The sequence below is a fragment of the Thermobia domestica genome, chromosome 1 (genome assembly GCF_964235325.1).
Source record: "Thermobia domestica chromosome 1, izTheDome1.hap1.1, whole genome shotgun sequence".
NCBI classification, from domain to species: domain Eukaryota; kingdom Metazoa; phylum Arthropoda; class Insecta; order Zygentoma; family Lepismatidae; genus Thermobia; species Thermobia domestica.
Window position 1 is genome coordinate 265,516,000 of NC_137454.1, and position 22,641 is coordinate 265,538,640.

The window sequence follows — 22,641 nt, forward strand, 5'->3', positions numbered from 1 at the left end:
GTGAGAACTGTTCCGTCAGCTTTCTTTAATATATAAGCACGAGGTTGATAGACTTTCTTAAATTCCTTGATTCCCTTATACATGTCTCGAGTGTTCTAATTTTTACTATTATCTTCAAGTTTCTTCATTTTAGCTTTGAAAAAATCGCGTTTCTTTGTTCTAAAAGTGTGGGAAGTTTCCCGCCTGATACCTGCGAAATTTTGTGTAGTTGTTTTATTCGAATTTTGTAGCCAGCGTAATTTTGCCTGTTTTCTCTTCTCTGCTAGTTTAATGCATTCCTGGTCGAACCATGGTTTGTTCCTACGTATTTCCGCGTGTCCCAATTTTTCTTTTGCTGAAATTGTAATCCTATCTCTAATTTCAATCCAAGTATCCTCAACAGTAGTGCACTCCGAATCTTCTAAAGCCGAGAATCTATTCGAAACTTCATTCTGGTATTCCTCTCTTACCTGGCTCTCTTCTAATTTCTTCAAATTAAATCTCACCGTTTTCGGACATAATATCTCTCCTATTATCCCTGCTACCAGATAGTGATCAGTGTCACAATCAGCCCCTCTAAACGACCGGACATCAATTATGCTAGATTCCCTTCCTCTATCTACTAAAACATGATCAATTTGATTATGTGTTTTTCCGTCTGGTGATGTCCAAGTGTATTTACGAACGTCACGATGTGGGAATTTTGTACTCTTCACGATTAGGTTTCTGGATGTTGCAAAGTTCACGAGTCTAACACCGTTGTCATTATTTTCCTTATGCATACTTTCGTTCCTTATAATCGGTTTGAAGATATCCTCTCGTCCTACCTTCGCATTGAAGTCCCCTAATAGAATTTTCATATGGTATCGCGGGAGTTGGTCAAATATCAGTTCCACTTCTTCGTAAAAAACTGTCTTTTATATCGTCATCCTCATCTTCAGTTGGGGCATGTACACTTCTCCAATATATAATTGCATGCCCAAACTTTTCTAAGTCCATTAAAATTCTAAGTTTGGCAACAACGCATTCTGAGTGAGAGGAGGGGAAGGAATGAAAAAAGAAACAAGACTTATGAACACAGCTCACAGTTTGCTGTTCGAAATTCTCAGTTCTTCTTTTGTTACTTCTAGTATATTACGATACTTCTAGTACAAAACAATACCTTAGCATTAATGCAGCAAACTTTTTTCTTTTTTAAAAAAAAGAAAAAACGCACACTTCTCAACGAAAAACAAAGATCGTCATAAAAACAAGGGTAGTTAAGGAATTCAATGCAACTGAAGGAGCGTTCTCTAGTTATTCCGATAGCCATGCGTGTTAGTAGTCTATTTTTGTGTTGATGCAATACTTTTTAACCTGGTTCGAATCCCACTCGATGCTTTTTTTTATTTTGTAATTTTTCAGTCATTCTTGCCGTACATTTTTATAGTATATGTATTACACGGGGGTGATGGACAACTTTCTAATTTATCCAAAAATAAGGTGTACAGACATAGAACCTTTCCTATATATCCCAATGTGAGTTCCCCTTAGTGCAAATAACTTGCATCGATCCATAAAATTTTCGAAAACCTGTAAATAAATCCGGAGATCTAGTGTTCAGGAAATCAGTATCAGATCTAATAACTCCTTCATCACTACCAGAACGCAATTCTTCTTCTTCTTCTTCTTCTTCTTCTTCTTCTTCTTCTTCTTCTTCTTATTATTATTATTATTATTATTATTATTATTATTATTATTATTATTATTATTATTATTATTATTATTATTATTATAAGTAGGAAATAAATAAATAATATAAAAAAGGTTTTAGGGTACTATATTTGGTGAGACATTTTATTTCTTCCAAGTATGGACTTCATTGTTGTCTTGGTGTATCAAAACCATTTTAGATAGGTTTTCAAGATGATCTCACATTTTTTTCACTTAAAAGTCTTAATAGCTCTCAATAGTATCACCGCTTGCTAGAATCAGTTGCATCTCACAAGAATGCACTCAGTTACATAATACCTTGGCCATCACCTTACTCCGAACATTCTCACTTAGTATCTTACAAGAGGAGGTGAGGTGTGTTTTCTACTGTTTTCAAATCGGTTTTGTCTCAGGTTCAAAGTAGTAGATGTAAGCCATACGTTGAATTATGATATTTTTTAAAAAACCTGGTTGTATCCTCTTTTTAAAGATAAATGATGTGCTCAAAAGTGAGATATCTTTCACATTTTTCTATAGAAAAGCTTGTCTGAAGAGAAATCAAAGTGAGTTGAGGCCATAGTGGGACACTATTTAGTATATCTTACTTGTTAGATCCTGCGCAGGGCGATGTTTCAACTTCGAGGGGGAAACGTACACCTAGAAAAAACACTGAACTCGCTGCCAACTGTGCTCAGTATTCAGATTTGGGAACCTGCCTCGTCAATATTTTCCTCATGCTCTGCCACATTTGTATCTTCAAAACTTCATCATTGGGTGTTGTAACTTCTGATGCAAAATGCCTATAATTTCTATAGCACTCCAAAGGTTTTAATTTTGCAATACTGTCATGGATGACATCAATTTTTTCTGGGTCAGTATTATTGAAGGTGCACTGCAGCGAAGTTAATTAAAAAATACCTTTGACCTTTTAGAAATCTGCAACGCAAATTCTCACAGTAGCATTAGAAGTTGCACGGTTCCTCAACAATTGACGCATATCTAGTTGGATTTTTAGGGTTTATCCTTCTAGTAGAGGTACCCAATAAAAGCTAGGTAATGCGCACCACAGAGCCGGTTAGGTTGCGATGAGCTATCCGCTCTGTTCGACTCGGTTGAGATGAACCATCCTCTATAGATTCGGCTAGGTTGAGGTCCGCCACATCTCGGGAGACGTGATATGAGAGCGGTCTTTCTGAGCTCGGCTCTGTGATGAACAAGCCGCGAGCCAACCAATTTAAACCAATTGCACAATTAGAATTGGCACGTTTCATTCAACACATTCAAATGGACAGAGTTTCGTCGCTAGAGGTTAGATCGGTTGTCGCTTTTATGGAAATGACTGTATGTCCGGCTAGTGAGCCTTCCTGTATCGATCTCTCCTTAAAGAAATCCTTGGTTCGGCTGTGAAGAGGATTGTCACAAAACAAAGTTCTTGTAAAGTCAGGTGTAAATTTCCAACTCGATAAATTTTTTGCATAGCTATCTTGAAGAATTAATGGATTTACGCAGTGTTCAGTAGCTTTTATCAATTCAGGTGAGTATGGCCATGGTTTTTATTGGCCATTTGAAAAACAAACACTAAAAAGAACTATGTTTTTTATTATTGGAAATAAAACTTCACAGGTTTTGTTTACAACACCATGTTTCGTATCCATACAGCACCGCAGGATTTTCATTGGAGAAAAGATATTCAAGTGACAATTAGCTCACATTTTCTTTACTGTTTATACACTCTGCTGTTCTGTTGGAGATATCAGCAAAAGTGTTTAATGAGTATCAATTTGGGCAACAACGACACGCTGATGTTCTCTCATGCTTCACAGCGTAAGCGTGAAGATTCATGAGTTATCGGAAATTAATTTTCTAAATGGTAGTCCAAACTTTTGAATATATATATATATAGGGTAATTTTGAATAGACCTAATATAGGCACATTAAAAGCACAATGATGATATAGAAATATAATTTGATAGAAACGTGAAATATCTTGTCTAGAGTTCAATCTGTTGATTAATTACTTTTAAAATGTATCGCGTTACTTTGTCATCAACTTTTCCTTATATACAGTATATGACACAAGTTATACTAGGTGATAGTTGTTACTAATAGATCTTATAGTCGGTTCGGAAGTAGCGCGCTATTTGTAGCGAAGCTACAAATTTTGTAGCTCTAGATGTAGCTGCGCTACAAGTCCAAACCTGTAGCTTGAGCTACATATTTTTATAGTGTGTAGTGAATTTTGCACTAAAGCTACAAATAAACCTTTTCCAGGACGCAAAAATATTTTGTAACTCTAACATTTCCTCACAATTTTTAGTACATTTTTATATGATGATAGGGAGAAAATATGATTGTTTTCTGATTTCTGTCTCCAATTATTTTGCAACAATATTACAAGAAAATTTTCTGAAATAAATTGCGTACTAACAGTCGGTCAAAAGGATAGTAATGACTCTTAAAATAGACCTACATGCCATTCTAGCAGCGAAAGCATATACATTTTGGGGGGAAGGGGGTAATATATATATATATATATATATATATATATATATATATATATATATATATATATATATATATATATATATATATATATATATATATATATATATATATATATATATATATATATATATATATATATATACTTTAAAAAGAGCAGACAAAATGCATACTTTACTGTGAAATGCAAATTGACAGACAAAGCTTTCATGTAATATTTTAACCAAACTTTTAAGTTTAGTTACGTATGTAGATGGAATGACATATTATAATGCATGATGCCAAGTAAACTGTATTTGTGACAAGAGCTTAAGTAGCGAATACGTTTCTGGAAAAGTAGCTAATAGTTGTAGCGAGCTACAATTTTTATCATGTAGCTGTAGAGCAGCTACTTTTGAAAAGTAACTTTCCGACCACTGCTCATACTAAAATAAGGTTGGCAAATGGTGAACATACTGTATACTTGCTGCTACGTGTGCCTCTCGAGTCTACTCTAGGCGATCTTGCTTTCCTCGATTTCAACAAGCGATAGAAGGAAATTTATCACCTTTCTCAGTTGTTTTTCTGTATGCTCAGAAAACTGTTAAAGATATGATTTAGAGTACTCGGGTCATAACCAAAGAAGGGGCATGAAAACCATGGCCCTACTCACCTGAACCGATGAAAACTACTAAACACTGCTTAAGTCGATTAATTCTTTACGATAGCTATGCAAAAACTTCATCGAGTTGGAAATAGTGGTGTCAACCGGCTCGAGTCGGGATGATTGGAATGAGCCATTGGCTCAGTTCGGCTCGGCTCAGGTGAGCCATTGGCTAGAACCGGGTCGGTTGAGATGAGCTACCGGCTCGGCTCACCTAGGCTCAGGTGAGCCATCGACTCGAGCCTACTCGGTTGGGATGAGCCATCAGCTCGGTTCGGCTCTGCTCAGGTAAGCCATTGGCTCGAGCCGGCTCAGTTGGAATGAACCATCGGCTCGAGCCGGCACGGTTGGATGAGCTGTTGGCTCGGGTCACTTTTCAGTTCGGCTCGGTGGTGACTGAGCCGGGGGCCGAGCTGCTCTAACCGTTGACAACACTACTACTTGGAACCTGAAAATCACCCGATTTGAAAGCAGTAGAGAATACACCTCATCTCCACTCGCAAAATACTCATGAAAGATTGTTCGGGGTAAGACCATGATCAATGTTTCATGAAACTGAGAACATTCTTGTGAGATAGTCTAGCAAACGGTGGTACTATTGAGAGCTATTAAGACGTTTAAGTAAAAAATGAGATCGTCGTGAAAACCTATCTAAAATGGTTCTGATACATCAAGATAACAACATACAGTCCATAAGTGTAACCAGCGCCGTAACTTAGATTTTTTTCTGGAGGAGGCAAGCATTAAGACGCGTATTAGGGTCCCTAGAAAAGTTGTTTTTCTAATTCTTGGGCCCCCTCTTTCCATCTTTCTCTTACTCTTTATGGACCCTAGGAGCCTGTAGGCCCTCCCGCACAGCAAGGTCTGCGGTTCCATTAGTTGCGCCCCTGAGCCCGTTTCATACATGACAAATTAATTAAGGGGACAATATTGACAAATCTCAAGTCATACTAATACATATTATTTCTAGGGCACCTAATAGTAGACTTTTTTACTGAAATGGGCTCATTTTTGTTTTATTTACGTTTTGTGTGCTGTTTTGTTTATATAATGTAGTGAATCTGTTTGATATTTCATTTATAATTTCATCTTCGTATCGTATATGGAGTAAAGAAAAAAAAAATGTCTTAACATGGACCCTCATCGAACGGCGGGGAACTTCTCTGGAAGGGACAGTTGTCCGATGCCCCCAACAAGTTACGACCCTGGGTGCAACAACAAACTGGGAGGAAATAAAATGTCTCACCAAATTTAATACCCTAAAACCTTTTTTTTAATTCCCTACTTATAATAATAATAATAATAATATTTGATTTTGATTTTAGGGTTCCTTTCAGCAGCGAGGCTATATGAGAAGTAAACCTACAGCTGAACGTAGGCCCCAAACCACATGAACACCTGCCGGGAATCAACCCGGGTCTGCCACACCAAAGACGCGTATAATAATAATATATTTGATTTTGAGTTTAGCGCCCCTTTCAGCAGCGAGGCTATGTGAGAAGTGAACCTACAGCTTAACGTAAGCCCCGAACCACATGAGCTCCCGCCGGGAATCGATCCAGGTCTCCTACGCTAAAGAAGTGTATAATAATAATAATAATAATAATAATATGAACTGCGTTCTGGTAGTGATGGAGGAGGTATTAGGGCTGATAGTGATCTTCTGGACACTAGAACTCCGGATTTATTTTCAGGTTTACAAAAATCTTACGGATCGATGCAAGAAGTAATTTGTACTAAGAAGGAATCACAATGGGATATATAGAAAAGGTTTTACACCTGTACACCCTCTTATTTTTGGATAAATTAGAAAGTTGTCCATCACCTCCGTGTAATACATATATTATAAAAGCGTACGGCAAAAGTAAATGAAAAATTACAAAATGAAATAAAGTAAGAGCATCGAGTGGGATTCGAACCAGGTTCAAAAGTACTATATCCGCACAGAACGCAAGAACTTAGCTCGCATGGCTATCGAAACAACTATGAAGTTCCGTTCCTATTCATGAATAGAGAACGAATTTCTTAACAACTCCCCCTCCCTTTTTTTAACGAATATTTTGGTCGGAAAGCGTGTGTGCTTTACTTACAACCAAGTTTTCTGCATTTACCAAGTACTATGATGTTTTAAATGTATCATTACATTAAGTTATAAAAAGAGAACTGAGTATTTCAAACAGCAAACTGTGAGCTGTGTTGAGAAGTCTCGTTATTTTTTTTCTTTTTACTTCCCCTACCATTACGTCAACTGCGATGTTGCCAAACCTACAATTTTAAGGGACTTACCAGGGATGATATCGAAACTGCACCTTGAATTAGGAGACATTCTATCTATTTCCTGATAGGACTTCTCGAGCAAGTTCCAAAACAGGTGTTCGTTTCTTGCCCGGAAGTGACCCCGCCTTTGCAGGGGCTAAAATATATAGAACATTTTGACCTATTTTCTATAGCAGGTTTCCATAAAGTACGTTGCTACCCCTAAAAGTTGAAACCTATGCTAAAACGCCAAAACACGTGTTTCATCATTGTAAAAGCATAATTTAACGAAGTGAAAATATTTGCCCCAGGGTCTCCGCAGGGTCCTAAGTGGGGTCCAACTCAAAATTTGCAATTGAAAAGAGGAGAAAGTAGCATATCGTTTGAAAGCTAGTGTTAAAAGAAAAACGTTAACAGAAGTTTCACAGCTCAATGCAAACTCTGTGTGAAATGGCGGAAGATTCAAAATTTGAAAACAGTGCATGGCCACCACTAGAATTCCAAAACTGTGATACAGATGTCAAAATTCGAAAACATGTTTTACAGTATTTAAAACGTGCAATTTATCTAAATGAAAATGTTTGCTCCAGGGCCCTCGTAGGGTCCCACGCGAAGTCTACCTCGAAGTCATCATTTGGAAAGGCTTCAAAAAGTATATCGTTTATAAGATATCGTCCTTCAACTTTCCGACGACCCGTCTGGTGGAAGCAGTCTAGAAGATACGGCTCCGTCGAATGTTGTTTGCTGAAGCTTGGCTTTTGTTCTGGTCTATTTGTGAGACCCACGTAAGTCACACACCACGGTCGTAGCAACGTGGTAGCTGCCGGGACTGTAGCTTTGTTATGCAGGTATGAGGGCCATGTGCATGACGATCACTCTACGGCGTGATATTGAGGCTTGAGTGTCTCGTGGAGGGGTGCGGCCATGCTATTGTTCATGAAGAAGTGATAAAAGCACAGTGGTTGGAGACACCAACTGCACTGAATAAAACTCTTTCCCATGCAGTGTTCGTCGTCCGGAATCGAACATGTCGAGAAAGCTGGATCCTTTGTGTGGAAACGTAAAGACAAGTCTCTCACTGACTGGTAACTAAAATCATCAGGAAGGTCGATGTATCCACATTTGCCGAAAGCGTACTTGATCATATGTTGGAATCCGGGTGATTCCAACTGATTTCGTGTTACCCCAATCAAGTGAGCACTGGAATACCAATTTGTCATGTCTAGCTTGTGCCCAAGTCTTTCATTCCGAACATGCTTGTGGGCACGCTTCACCATCATTTTTCTGTAAAGAATATATCCCACATCGAATGGCTGTCCATAGGAAGTACAGCCTGGAGTGATTGTTCCTGGATGTAAGTCAGGACACTCTTGATATAAGTCCGGATCTCTCATGATGACTGGGTCGTCATTCAACAAAAGACACAGAGTTCCAACGTCTCGAAAAAGATGTGGCACGTATTCCTTGAATATTGCCTTTGTCATCATTCCTGACTTGTTGGCTCTGATTATGAGTCCAGGGATCTGAGGGATTTTACATTGGACCCTTGATCCAAATTTCCCGGATGGTTCGCGAAGCACAATGACAGTCGGGCCCACGAGTTTTCCTGATGCCGAAATCGCTTCCTGGACTGTGTAAGAATGTGTCACTTTTGATTCGCATCTTACTTGAGTTTCGACATTTTTTACTCCATGTTGAGTTAGAGTTCGTGGTGTTAGTAATTCATAATTGAATCCATTTTGATCAAGATTCACAATTTGATCAAGATTGTAGTTATCCTCTTCAATCTTCCGGCTGATTTGTTGAATGTAGCTGTCGAATTCGTTTGAACGTTCCAGTGCTTCTGTTTTGGCTGCTATTGTCATGATTTTTGTGATTTTCCTGGAACCCCAGTTCATTTCTGTCAATAGTCGGCGGATCCAGAATCGTGATGCCTTGAAACCAGTAACCCCTAGCTTCCGCGATTGTTCCAATGCTTCCACGGCAATGCCTTATTCAGTGATCCTGAAAAAATTCGGAGCAGCGCGTTGATTTTTGCACCATGCTTTGACAGATTCTCGGAGTTCTGCTAGTTTGGTCCGCTTGGATGCCTTGTCCAGGAATAGTTTCATCCGAATGATGTCACTTGTACCGATGTCAACTCTTGCTACACGTTTCTCATCCTTGAGTTTGTTACCACTGGGTGCGTTGTTATAAGCTGCTACAGTATCCCGCAATTTCGTTTCGCTCCATGATCTCCAAAATGCGGTTTCCTGAGAAGGATTTGCATCCAGGTAGTCGTAATCAAAATCGCCTTCGGTACCCGAAGCAGTTCCTTGTTGACTTGATGTCGTGTCCAAGGGCTGGAATTGAGTATTGTCTTCGAACGTAACATAATCGTCCACGGTCATTGTAATGTCCTGGAGAACAGAGTTTGTCACCATCAACTTGATGAGCTTGTGAACCTTCTTTGCAATCTAGGGACGTATGTCCTGGAGTCCCTATATGCGGGCAGCGGTCAAACTACACATTTTCAAATGGGTTAAGTAGATTTTCTTTCAAAGTTTCTCAAAACAGACAGCGTATGGAACCAATCTTTCGTCTCTAAGCCAATCCTCTGCAAAATGGTGGAATGTTTACACTACGTCTACATACTGAATCTTAAAGTTCATGACCACCTCTTACACCTAAAGCTTTGAAACAAATATCGAACTATGTGGTTCTTCACATCAAAATGACATTTGTAAATGCAAAACAGCCACGTGGTCTACAGGTTTATAGATCGATTCTACCAGACGGGCTGTCGGTAAGTTGTAGGGGGATAGCTGTCAAACGATATGCTACGTGCCCCTCTTTTCAATTGCCAATTTTGAGTTAGACCCCACCTGGGACCCTGCGGGGACCCTGGGGTAAACATTATCATTTCGATAAATAGCACTTTTCAAATAATGAAACACGTGTTTTAGAATTTTGACACCTGTATCACAGTTTTGGAATTCTTGTGGTGGCCATGCACTTTTAGCTGCAGACTGTTTTCAAATTTTGAATCTTCCACCATTTCGCACAGAGTTTGATTGGAGCTGTGAGACTTCTGTTAACGTTTTTCTTTTAACACTAGCTTTCAAACGATATGCTACTTGCCCCTCTTTTCAATTGCAAATTTTGAGTTGGATCCTACCTGGGACCCTGCGGAGTCCCTGGGGCAAATATTTTCACTTCGTTAAATTATGCTTTTACAATGATGAAACACGTGTTTTGGCGTTTTAGCATAGGTTTCAACTTTTAGGGGTAGCAACGTACTTTATGGAAACCTGCTATAGAAAATAGGTCAAAATGTTCTATATATATTTTTTAGCCCCTGCAAAGGCGGGGTCACTTCCGGGCAAGAAACGAACATCCTGTTTTGGACTTGCTCGAGATGTCCTATCAGGAAATAAATAGAATGTCTCCCAATTCAAGGTGCAGTTTCGATATCATCCCTGGTTAGAAAAATTCGGGCATGCAATTATATTTTGGAGAAGCGTACATTTAAAACAATATCACACCACCGTCCCTTAAGAGTAATAAAAGAAAGTCTGTCAGTAACAAATTCAACCCGTTTAATTGCTGGTTATATTCGTTTGTGAACGTAAAACCCTGTTCCTAACTGGTGATTTTTATTTCCTTCCCCGTAAAAGAACGTAAAATTTCCGGAATTCACAGATCCATTTCCTTCCCACCTAACTTCCTGAACTCCTACTAGGTCCATCCTGTATTTCTCTAACTCACTCGTTACGGATTTTAACGCGCCTGCCCTATAAAGACTTCTAATATTCCATGTTACAAATCTCATGTCCATTTTCTTTTGCTGAGGTCGTGTCAAGTTATCAGTCCTTGTCCGAGGCTTTTGTGAATGTTTCTGAACAAGTGTCTTTTTTTACAGGATAAGGTTGTTAGTCATACCTAAACCCTCAAGCTGGAGGACCACTCCTAGTCGTCTGTCCGCGACTGCTTATTCAGTATATTCGCAGCTAACCTCTATATCTAGAGGCCTTCTCCTCAATCCGCAACCTGAGGACGCGCCATGCTGTGGTGACAGGAACCCACGTTACACGGTAATCTGACGTAGTAGTTTTAAAAAATATAACTTTGTTTGGTTTGCAACTCTTATTTGCTGCGTACGCCAAAGCACTTCTCCAGTTGGTATTTGCTTCGTACAAAATTTCATCATTTTGTATCAATTGGTTCAGAAATCACACTCTTGCTTCAACTTAAAAAGCAAAACACTTACCATATATATATATATATATATATATATATATATATATATATATATATATATATATATATATATATACATATACAGGGTGTTAATGAACTACACCGACAAACTAGGAGGTGATTCCTTACATCAAAATAAAAAAAAAAAAAGTTCATATGGATCTGTGAGGAAAAGTGTATTTGCTACACAGTTAACTTTTGTCACATCTAGGAAAAGATTGTCTATGAGCCTTCACTATCTGCAAAAGAAACTGTTTCTGATCATTTTTTCGTAAAAATGTTGTTGTAATCTTCTATTAGTTTCACTCCTCTTTCTGTTGCATCGTTTGTTACGGAGATGAATTTAAGTGTTGTCTTTCCTTGAAGATAGTCATTGTTATTTGACCATGAAGAAACCCTTTGGGTACTTTAAATATCTCGAGAAAAATTTGTTTGTTGTAACAAAATCACTTATTTCTCTTTTCACAAGAATTTTTATGGTATCACCTCGTGCGTCAAGCCTCTTTGCTGCTTCACGGTTTCCCCTTACAATTTTAATTCTTTCAACCAATTTTTGTTTTTCCACTATGCTAACTTCATCATCAATAAACGCCAATGCTACGTATTCCTCCTTCAAGTACCAGAGATGCCGAAAAAATTTAGAAAGAGCCACATCAGATAATTCAGCATCTATTTGTCTATAGCTGTACAAACCTTTCAAAAGTTGCAAGTCTTGTAATGGTGAATGGAATACTTGATCACATTTAAATCAAACTTGAACATATAGTCGTATCAGAAAAATGCATGCTCTCCGAAGACCCGTGCTTCGTTAAACGAAATCGTTGGCGAAAGAGAAATATTTTTAAACAGTAGATTGCTTTTCCCATCCGCCTTGCATGGTGTATTGTTCCAGGCAAACGAAAGAAAACTCTTTGAGGAGGAATGCCACCCAAGAATATGATGGTCAGTTCTAAAAATTCTTTGTAATCTTTTCTGCGGTGTCCTGCTTCTACAGTTTGATAGCAAAATTCAACACTTTATTTCTTACATCTGAAATATTGTTCCTTACGTCATCATAATCAATTCCTGGAATAAAGTTAGTACAATCTATTTTAGACCACTCGTTCTGAAAATGCTCAAATAGGAGAGCGTCCGGTCCAGATGCAAACGAAACACAACACTTGTCAAATACACATTTTAAAACCAATTCATAAATGTAGTGTCTACAAGGAAGGTATAGAAGATTATTTTGGAGCATCTGCTCTAGCAGAATGCAAGCATCGTTCACATGGCACATATTGCAGGGAGTAGTGTGACAACAAACTGGCTGCACGAACTTTACCAAGTTCCATTCTTCAAGCTAATAAACTGTAGTAGAAGCAATATGTTCTCCTTTTGATGATGACAAACTGAGAACACCAATTAGCCTCTCATGACCATCTTCTGTAATAATTATTGATAACCTGTCGACAGTCTCTCTCTACCAGTCAAATTGGGCAGTAGTTTTCCGTCCCATTGCAAAACTAACGCACTTGATACACTTCGAAATTGTTTTTGAGGTCTTATGCAACCCCGCTATGGATTTTCTCTCAGTATCGGTGAATGGAAGACGTATTTATTACTAGTTCCGCTACATTATGACCTAATGCTACTGCCGTCGCAGTCAGAATATGTATTGTTGCTCTATCAGTGGCCGTGTATCAATCAAGAGCAGCAATAAAATTAGTGTTTCCTCTTTTACATCTGTTGCAGGGTCCGGGCGTACACAAGCATCCATATTTACATCATCTCTAACATTCTCAATGGGTTTTCCTCTTCATTTCTTGAAATGAGACATCTTGCTTCTCTTCCCTCAGGGGTCTCAGCGGTTGTTCATATACAAGATTGTACATTACTCCTGTGTATCATAGTGTCGGATTAAACCAAAAAGTTAGTTGGCGGAACTGTCACAAGTATTTAGTTTTTTAAAGTAAATATATTATATTGTTTTGCTCAGCAAATAATAAATTTGTATTTAATCTTTTCCTCATACAGAAGTGGCTCCTATTCTCACTTTCTCATTCTCTTTTTCTCAGAAAGTGAAAACGATGGGCATTCGGTGATACATCATTATACACATATCATATGCTCGTTATTCAGTCATACAGTTATATTAACTCGTACTTGGATAATCAATCATTCATCGGATTATACTTGAGTTTCCCCACAGCGAGTTACATTTTGATACAGTCCAGCGTCGTAACTGTATAGAGAGATTTTTTTTCATGTTTTGTGTAATACACAATTTTGTATAATAAAAAGTAAGTAAATAACTCTCACGCGCCTTTGCTTATTTTTATTTTAGAATCCTTGTAAGTTTAATAGCTCATATGATGCTGGTATCATCATCAGAGTGGACATTCATATGTAGTAAAGCGAAGGGATATTCACATACTGCTTTACTAATACCTGCATCATCAATATCCCCTTTTAGCAGGGCTCATAGCGAGTCACTTGGTGTTTTTTTTTTTTTTTTTAACTGAAAGTTACTTTTTTTTTCAAGTTCGTCACTAAAAGTTACTTTGGGCGGGTGGGTAAAGTAATTTTTTCGTCTGATTTGTGTTTTACATTGGCAGTTTTCTAAGAAAAATATTACAAAAATAAATGGAAAAAGGCAGAAACTTGTTACTTATTACTCTTCTAAAAACTTCAGTACTGCTGCCATGTGCAACTGTGCTGCCCCATGTGAACCAAGTCAGCTTTATTTTCACTTCAGCCTTTGTTCTTTCTAAAGCACAATGGATGGTTGGTGGGTGCTTAAGCTCTCAAGGTGGGTTTGAGAGCCCTTGTTAGCATTTTGTATGCAACTGCATTTTTAGTTAACATTTGTAATTTTATTAGAGAAGTAGGCAGACGCATTTCTATCGTTACTGGAGATATTCGTTCAACATCTTTCCTAATTCAATGCATATCTATTGCTATCCAACGTGGCAACATGTCGGTTCTTGGCACCTTACCACATAGAAAAGAACTAGATGAGGTGTTTCTTCTCTTAACACAAAGGACAACACTGAACATTTATACAACTGGACGACATACTATACAAATAAGGTGTAATATCATTGGATGGCGTAAGAAAGCAGACAGTAACAATAGATATGATGCCCTTGATAGGTGGTTTTCTACCCCTTCCTTTGGTTCGACTATCGAAATATATTTCCTGCTGACTTAATTATTTTTTCGCAATTATTTCATAAATTTATTTAATGTAATTGTTACAATTTTATTCAAATTATTATATTTTTCTGTTATTCTGTTAGCAATTATTGTTCCATTCCTCATTTATGCCTGTTGTTATTTTATTTGAATGTCGAATAATTTAGAGTTGAAAATAATAGAGTTGAAAATATATTGTTATTGTTAAATATTGAGACTTGAAAATGTCTCAGTGCAAGAAATTTTACAAAAAGTGAGGGAGCAGGTTTTTTTTGAATGTGTGGAATGTGACGCGAAGTATCTTTGAAGTCTTCGAGATCATTTTTGTGAAATCTGTTTTTAATTTGGTTAATCGGTTGAAATGTTTTAATCGAAAATGTAGAATTCGGTTAGTGTGCTAACGTTAAATTTTTCAAAACTTTCCAACAATGAGCATTCTTTCAACGAAATATCTGTACCTTTATTGTTTCATATGGAAAATAATACTGTGATTTTATTTTCTTAATTGAATATAAAAACACACTACAATCTAATGGAATCATCAAGTGACTGTTCAAGTGTTCCATCGTTTGAATCAACCAAATCAGATAAAACTAATACCACTAGGAATGTTTCAGTTGCCAACATTAGCAAGCCTAGTAATGGCCATTCATCTACTACTACTAAATCTACGAATGTGTTACCATGTCCTCACTGTGGAAAACATTATGCGAATTCCAGAGGATTAGCTATACACATAGGTGAAAAGCATCAGGTTATAAATGGGGACGAAGACTGTTGTCATGTCGATAATAATAGCTATCCTGATCATAAAACTACTTGTACTAATATCTCTAACCGCAATAAAGGCACACAGAAATTATCGTTGTCTAACCTGGGCAAAATGTTAATATCGTTAAGGTCCTCAACGCATATTTTAAGACGTGTCCCTCGAGGTGCTCGAGCTGCAGTTGCTGATGCACTTGCCGATGTGTTACTTCAAGTAACTATTTCAAACGACGAAAAAGATTGGATCAACTTGTTTCTATTTCCATTAGTTGCACTAACTGCTCCCAAAAAATCAGAAAATGTAAAGAACCTTACCTCCTGGGTAATACAAAGAGTTCGTGTTTGGTGTGATGTAGGTATCTTAACCTGGTAGTATCTTAACCTGGCATCCAACAAAGATCAAGAAATCTCTTCCAAAACAGAATGTTTCCAATCTTAAGATTGTAGAAAACAAACTTGCAGATGGTGACATCCGTGGAGCAGTCCGTCTACTAATGTCAGATGATACTGTTGCACCCGCCGACATTTCTGTGTTTGAGACGCTGTTGGAGAAGCATCCAGCCCACCCTGGTGAATTTATTTTACCAAATCTTCCTGATGACCCAAAGAGCTGTCAAGGAGTTTCGATTAATGAAGCTAAGGTAGCTATTAATTCTTTTCCATCTGGTAGCGCGGGAGGTCTCGATGGTCTTCGCCCTTCGATTCTCAAAGATCTCCTATCCTGTTCAGTACTTGAATCGAAGGAAAAGCTCTTAAAATCATTATGCGATCTGTTCAATTTAATTATTGCAGGAAAAGTCCCCTTGGAAGTTCGGCCATTGTTTTTCGGAGCCAAACTTACTGCTCTTAAAAAGAAATGTGGTGGAATTAGACCTATCGCAGTCGGTAATGTCTGGCGCAGAACATCAGCCAAAATTATATGCTTCAGAACACGAGAGCATTTTAAGAACTTTTTGTCTCCCCACCAACTTGGTGTTTGTATTCCCAACGGAGCCGAAGCAGCTGTACATGCAACCCGAGTTTATTTATTTATTTATTTATTTTTTTTTTTTATTCACAATGCTCCTAAAGCTATCTTAAAGCTAGATTTTCACAACGCATTTAACGAGCTTCGCCGGGACTCCATGCTCACTACAGTGTTGAATGAATTTCCTTCAATCTATCCATATGTTTACCAATGTTACGCTCAACCCAGTGATCTATTCTTAGGTGAAGATACTATTTCATCCCAGAGAGGAGTACAACAAGGAGATCCCCTGGGCCCAGCACTCTTTGCTATAACCATTCATTCCTTAGTTAAATCATTCAACACTGAATTAAACATTTGGTACTTGGATGATGGGACTATCGCTGATGAACCTGATGTAGTTCTTTCAACTCTAGCACAAATAAATGAGAAGGCATCTGCACTTGGTCTACATTTGAATTTTTCAAAGTGTAAAGTTGGATTTCTTGGGTCAGATGAAGCCAAGTTCGACCTATTATTTAAAAAATTTGACGAAGCTGCCCCAGGAATACGTCTTCTAACTAACCATAATGCTTGTCTTCTAGGCGCCGCTCTCACAAAGGAAGCATTTACCAATGTCCTGTTAAGCAAAATATCGAAGTTAGAACATTTTTTGTCTCGTCTCGCCTCGATTTCTGTCCATGCAGCTTTCTTTCTTCTACGTGCCTCTTTATCGATCCCTCGTTTAAACTACTTCTTAAGATGCTTTCCATCTTGGAATGAGACTCCACTACTGGAAAAATATGATCTTATCCTTAAAATGGGTCTGGAGTCAATTTTGAACTGCTCCTTGAGTGACGACTCTTGGATGCAAGCATCCTTACCTGTTGGATTAGGAGGTCTTGGTATTCGAACCGTTGATATGGCGATTCCTACCTTTTTAGCGTCCTACCACGGATCTCTTCGTTTAATCGAGGATCTCCTTCCACAAGGTTACCACCTGGACCCAGATGAAATAGTTCAAGAAGGCTCAAGTAAATGGATAAATATAACAGATACGGACCTTCCAGAAATCAGCAAAAGAGGTTTTCAGGCATCTTGGTACACACCAATAGCAGCACATTTTCATGAACTTCTTTTACAATCCGTTACTGTTCCTGAGGATAAAGCTAGGCTTCTTGCTGCGTCATCCCCCCATGCTGGGGCATGGTTAAATGCGTTACCTTCCCCCCAATTAGGTCTTCACATGTCTAATGAAAACTTCCGAATCGCAGTGGCCTTAAGACTAGGTTCAGATGTTTGTGAGCCACATCGCTGTCCAGCTTGCGGGGATCAAGTTACCCAACGCGGCCTGCATGGCCTCTCATACATGAAGAGCATAGGCAGGAACACCAGACATTCATCTGTTAATGACATCATTTTGCGAGCCCTCACAACGGCAGAAATTCCTTCCATTCGTGAACCGTCAGGCTGTTGTCGTTCTGATGGTAAACGACCTGACGGCATGACATTAATACCTTGGATGAGAGGCAAATCACTAGTTTGGGATTTTACATGTTCGGACACATTTGCCCATTCAAGCCTCCCATTGACTGTTATGAATGCTGGAGAAGTTGCTAGACGTAGAGAGGCAGAAAAGGAAAGGAAATACAATAATCTCCTCGACAAATTTATTTTTGCTCCAATATCCATCGAGACCAGTGGGGCATGGGGTTCTAGAAGCCTTGATTTTATCAGAGAGGTAGGCAGACGCATATCTATCGTTTCTGGAGATGTTCGTTCAGCGTCCTTCTTAGTACAACGTATATCCATTGCGGTCCAACGTGGCAACATTTCGTCAGTTCTTGGTACGTTGCCCCCTGGAAGGGAACTGGAGGAAATATTTCTTCTCTAGAAGAGTAAAGCGGGGCAAAAAGTCGCACTTAATGTTCAGCATGCTATTGCTGCTATACCAAAAACAATATTGAGATGATCCATAATTGTTATTTTTTCTCGAAAGCCATGTGAAATGAATCTTTTTATAAAGCATATATAAATATGATAAATTAATATATTATGTTTTCTTCGTTAATTATTTTGAACTTCTGTGCATAAAAATTCTGTAGTTACATTTTACTGATTATTAATTTTAAAAGTTCGTAATAAGGGTATAAACATAATCCACATTATTTACTTGATCTTATTGTGCTAAAGGAGAATGACTTACATTATCTGTTTACAGTTTACTTTTCATTGTATGCGGAATGTTCGTAGAAGCCATTCCTATGTTTGCCAATCATGTCGTACCAAGACAAAATTTGTAACAAACCAATTGTACAAGACAGAATTTTATTACCACTTAATGATAATCTAGATACTATGTATTAATTATATTACTTTAATTTTGTATTATTGGACATAATGAAAATATAGAAATTGTAACCCCTTTCTAAACACAAGTAATCCCTTTCTTTTTATTAGCTGACAAACTTAGGTAAATAATTTTTAATCTTAACATGTTGAAAAATTATACATTTCAGCTGTGATCCATCCAGCCCTGTTTTAGTTGGAAAAAAAAATGTAAAAATTCGATTTATGCCCAAGTTTGCCATCGAGGTTTAAAGTTGCTTTTTGATGAGATTTTGGTCACTTTTCAACTATTTAGAAGAGACTAGAACACTGAGCCCTGCTTTTAGATTCTAGTGCCTATTTTTAAATACTAAACTCGTGTCTTCATTATTCGATTAAAAAAGTATCAATAAAGCTTTTTACTTTTTTTTTTTTCGAAGCATAGAGGTCTGTGTCGAAACACGGGGAGTGATGACGTCATAACTAAAAATATGTTTTCGTTAGGCCTATTTTTATTATTTTTGGCGGTCTTACTTTCACACCTAGGAGAAACATTCAGTTCAACGAGCAGTATTTATTAACTTTTATTACGTCTCTGCATTAACACAGGGGGGAAGGGGCCAGAGGGGCAAAAATGTAAAGAGGGATACTTATTTACCAAAAATCCGTTTTCGCGATTTTCAGGTCTCAGATACATGATGGAGACATGTGAATGATACCATTTGAAAGGTTGTTCCATTCTGAAGATAATGATGGACGAACCATGATCCTAGGATAAATAGGGATGTCTCGGGAAACGTTTACCTGAGATCCTGTTTTATACGGGAATCTGGGGTATTGTGGGGTATATTATTTTTGGCGGACTTACTTTTGCACCTGGAAGATTTAAATTTTGCACAAACATTCAGTACACTGAGTAATATTTATTACATTCTTTCAGGTCTCTACGTTAACACGGGGGGTGGGGGGTGGGGTAGATGGTCCAGAGAGGCAAAAAAGGTAAATAAGAGATCTTTCAACCAAAAAATCCCTACGCGGTTTTCCCGCCTCCGATACTATATATAGGCATATGAATGGTACCGTTTGAAAGAACATTCTATTCTGAAGAGAACGATGCCTGAACCATGATCCTAGGGTAAACAGAATGCCTCAGGACATTTTTGTCTGAAATCCTGATTTTTTTTTTTTTTTTTTTTTGTTAGGCCTATTTTTACTATTTTATGGCGGGCCTACTTTTGCACCTTGAAGACTGAAATTTTGCACTAACATTAAGTCCACCGAGTAGTATTTATCAGTTTTTTTTCATATCTCTGCGTTAATACAGGGAGGCGGGTCCAGAGGAGCAAAAATGTAAAAAAAGAAAAAGATATTTTAACCAAAAAATCCATTTTTTCCCGTTGTTTACTCTCAGATACATGATAGAGACATGTGAATGGTACTGTTTGAAAGGCTGTTCTATTCTGAAGAGAATGAGGTACAAACATGACCCTAGGGTAAATAGGGATGTCCCAGGAATTTTTTTTACCTGAGATCAGGGTCTTTTGCGGTAATCTGGGACATTGTGGGGATCATTTATAAATATTTTTCCCGACCTTACTATTCAAGATAGAACCTTGAAATTTTGTACACTTAGTACACACACCCCTTTTTATTTTTTCAGTTAATTTTCAGATCTCTGCGTTAACACACGGGGGTTCAGAGTAGCTCAAAATTTAAAAAAAAAAAAAATCAGAGAAAAATCCCGATTTCTCTCAAAATTTTGCGCCTCAGGGACATGATAGGGAAATGTGAATTATCCCGTTTGAAAGACTGCTCTGTTGTGGAAAAAATAAGGTATGAACAATGACCCTACGATAAATAGTGATGATGCTGTAGCCGTTTGACTGAAAGTCTATAATTTACCTAAAAAGGGCCAGAACCTAAAAGAGATATTTGATTTAACAAGTTCCTAAAGAGATTGAAATACCTGTTCAATCTTAAACGATTTTTGTTTCTTTGAAGCACTAAACAAATAAGTATGTTGTAGTCTTCACTCATTATTCTTCTCAGATATATATAATTGCATATTACACAAAATATAAAAATAATTTATTGTGATGATTAGTTGCAAACAAAAGCAACCATATGCAGGTTTGAGACTTGAGAAGAATAATGAATGAGAGAACACAATATATTTGTTATTTAGTGTTTCAGAAAACAAAAGTGGTTTAAGATTAAACAGATGTTTCAATGACTTGTAAGTCAAATATCGATGATGCAGATATTAAAGGAGTAACATATCCACTTCGTGTACTTGTCAAAAAAGTAACGTTTATTCTAATGAAGATAGCAGCGTTGTATGAGGTATTGAAACTATAAGCGTTTTAAAAATAGAAGTACACAAAGATTTGTGACATTTATTTGCTTACTTTTTATTATGATTATAGAGGTCTATTCCTAAGTTTTTATCTCACGCTTATCAATAAACTTATAAATTAATTTACATGAATGAGACTTTTGTAATGTCTGTTAACTTCATTCTTTAATTCATCATCAGTAATTGTGTAAGCTCTGCTATAAATAAACGGAAATTTCTACCGCTATTAAGTTACGAGCTACTCACTTTTACTATAGACAATAAACGTATCCACCCATTACCAATGAGATACATTTTAGTTTGCAACAATGTATATGTCAATCAAATGTGTATATATTTGTTTCTGCATGTAATACCCGTAATAACTTCACGACTGGAAAATGATTGATAAAATGTCTGGTATGTAGATATGAATCCATTACCTTGTTCCTTAGAGTAAATCTATTCGATGGTTAGTGTTGAATAGTAAAACAGTAATTCTCCTAGTAATTCTCCTTTACCTTGTCAGCAGTGGAAAAATGTTTGTCCATATTTGAATCTTTAAATTTCATTATTTTCTTTTGATATTGCACTAAAATATTAAAACCATGTTTATCAGCAATCTTTTCTGCTGTTTAAACCACCAAAATCATCGAATTTGTAAAGAAAACGGAGTAGTTTTGACAATACGTTAGTAACAGCCATGGCTGGTTTAAACCAGGTGCTTCTTTTTTCCCTTTTTAGTTTAAACCAAAATATATAAATAAATTAAAGATTAAAAATGCCACAAATCGTAGAAATTCATGAAATTTCCTCTATCTCAAACCATCTAGAGTTTCCGGGACCCAGGCGTGGAAGAAGGGGCGAGAGACTAAAAAGGGATCCGAGGGACATTTTATGCTTATTAAACGTTGTTAACCTGTTGCTCACGCCTGCAATATTTATAATGTACATTGGCTAAGTTTTGACCAATTGAAAAGAATCGAATACCAAAAGATGAAGAAAGAAATAAGAAAATTACCTACCTAGCTGAAAGAGCTCTCACATTAGGTGAAGATTAAATTCATAATAAGAGGCCTAACTGGTATGATAGCATTTTTTTTTTTTTTTTTTTAAATATCTCCATTTATAAGAATACCGCATTGTCATAAATAACACGTTTAGTGTTGTGAAGTTGAAATTTTATCAGTTTAATTTAATGATATATATATATATATATATATATATAATCATTTTTGATTTCAGGGAGGGACGCGGAGTACTAATAGTGACTACGAGCGGTCAGCGACGTCAGAAACCTTGAGAAACAGTGATCTAAATCTTTTCTCATACATTTGGGGAATATTGATCTAAATCTTTTCTCATACATTACAAACTCAGGAAGCATGAATGTAAATGTTTTATTAAAATTATTTTATGCATATGTACAGTATGTATATGTATGAATGGATGAGAGTCAGAGTGAACTTAAACGATTCGTATCTTTATTCACTGCTTTTATTATATGCAAATTGAATTTAAGTTATTGTATTTTTCACTCATTGAACTAACTTGGCCTAAAATAGATCTTCTGTACTCTGTAGTTTTTAGACATTATCCATTTATTTTATTAACGTATATAACTCTGTGCAGCGTTTTCACTTGTTCAGGTTGTTTTCTTCTTGTTTTTTTCTCTCCTAAAATAACTTCAATATTTGAAAGTATTCAACGTTAGTACAGTGTATCAGATGTTCTCTATGAATAAGCCGGTACACTCGTCACCTTTGTAATCAAGAAGTC

The 22,641-nt window shown here is 37.1% G+C and overlaps 1 protein-coding gene across 3 annotated transcripts in view; it reads left to right on the forward strand.

Moving 5' to 3' along the window:
• Positions 1-22,641, forward strand: part of LOC145660877 (glutamine--fructose-6-phosphate aminotransferase [isomerizing] 2-like) — a 364,008-nt gene that overhangs the window by 40,092 nt on the left and 301,275 nt on the right. The window lies entirely within an intron of this gene.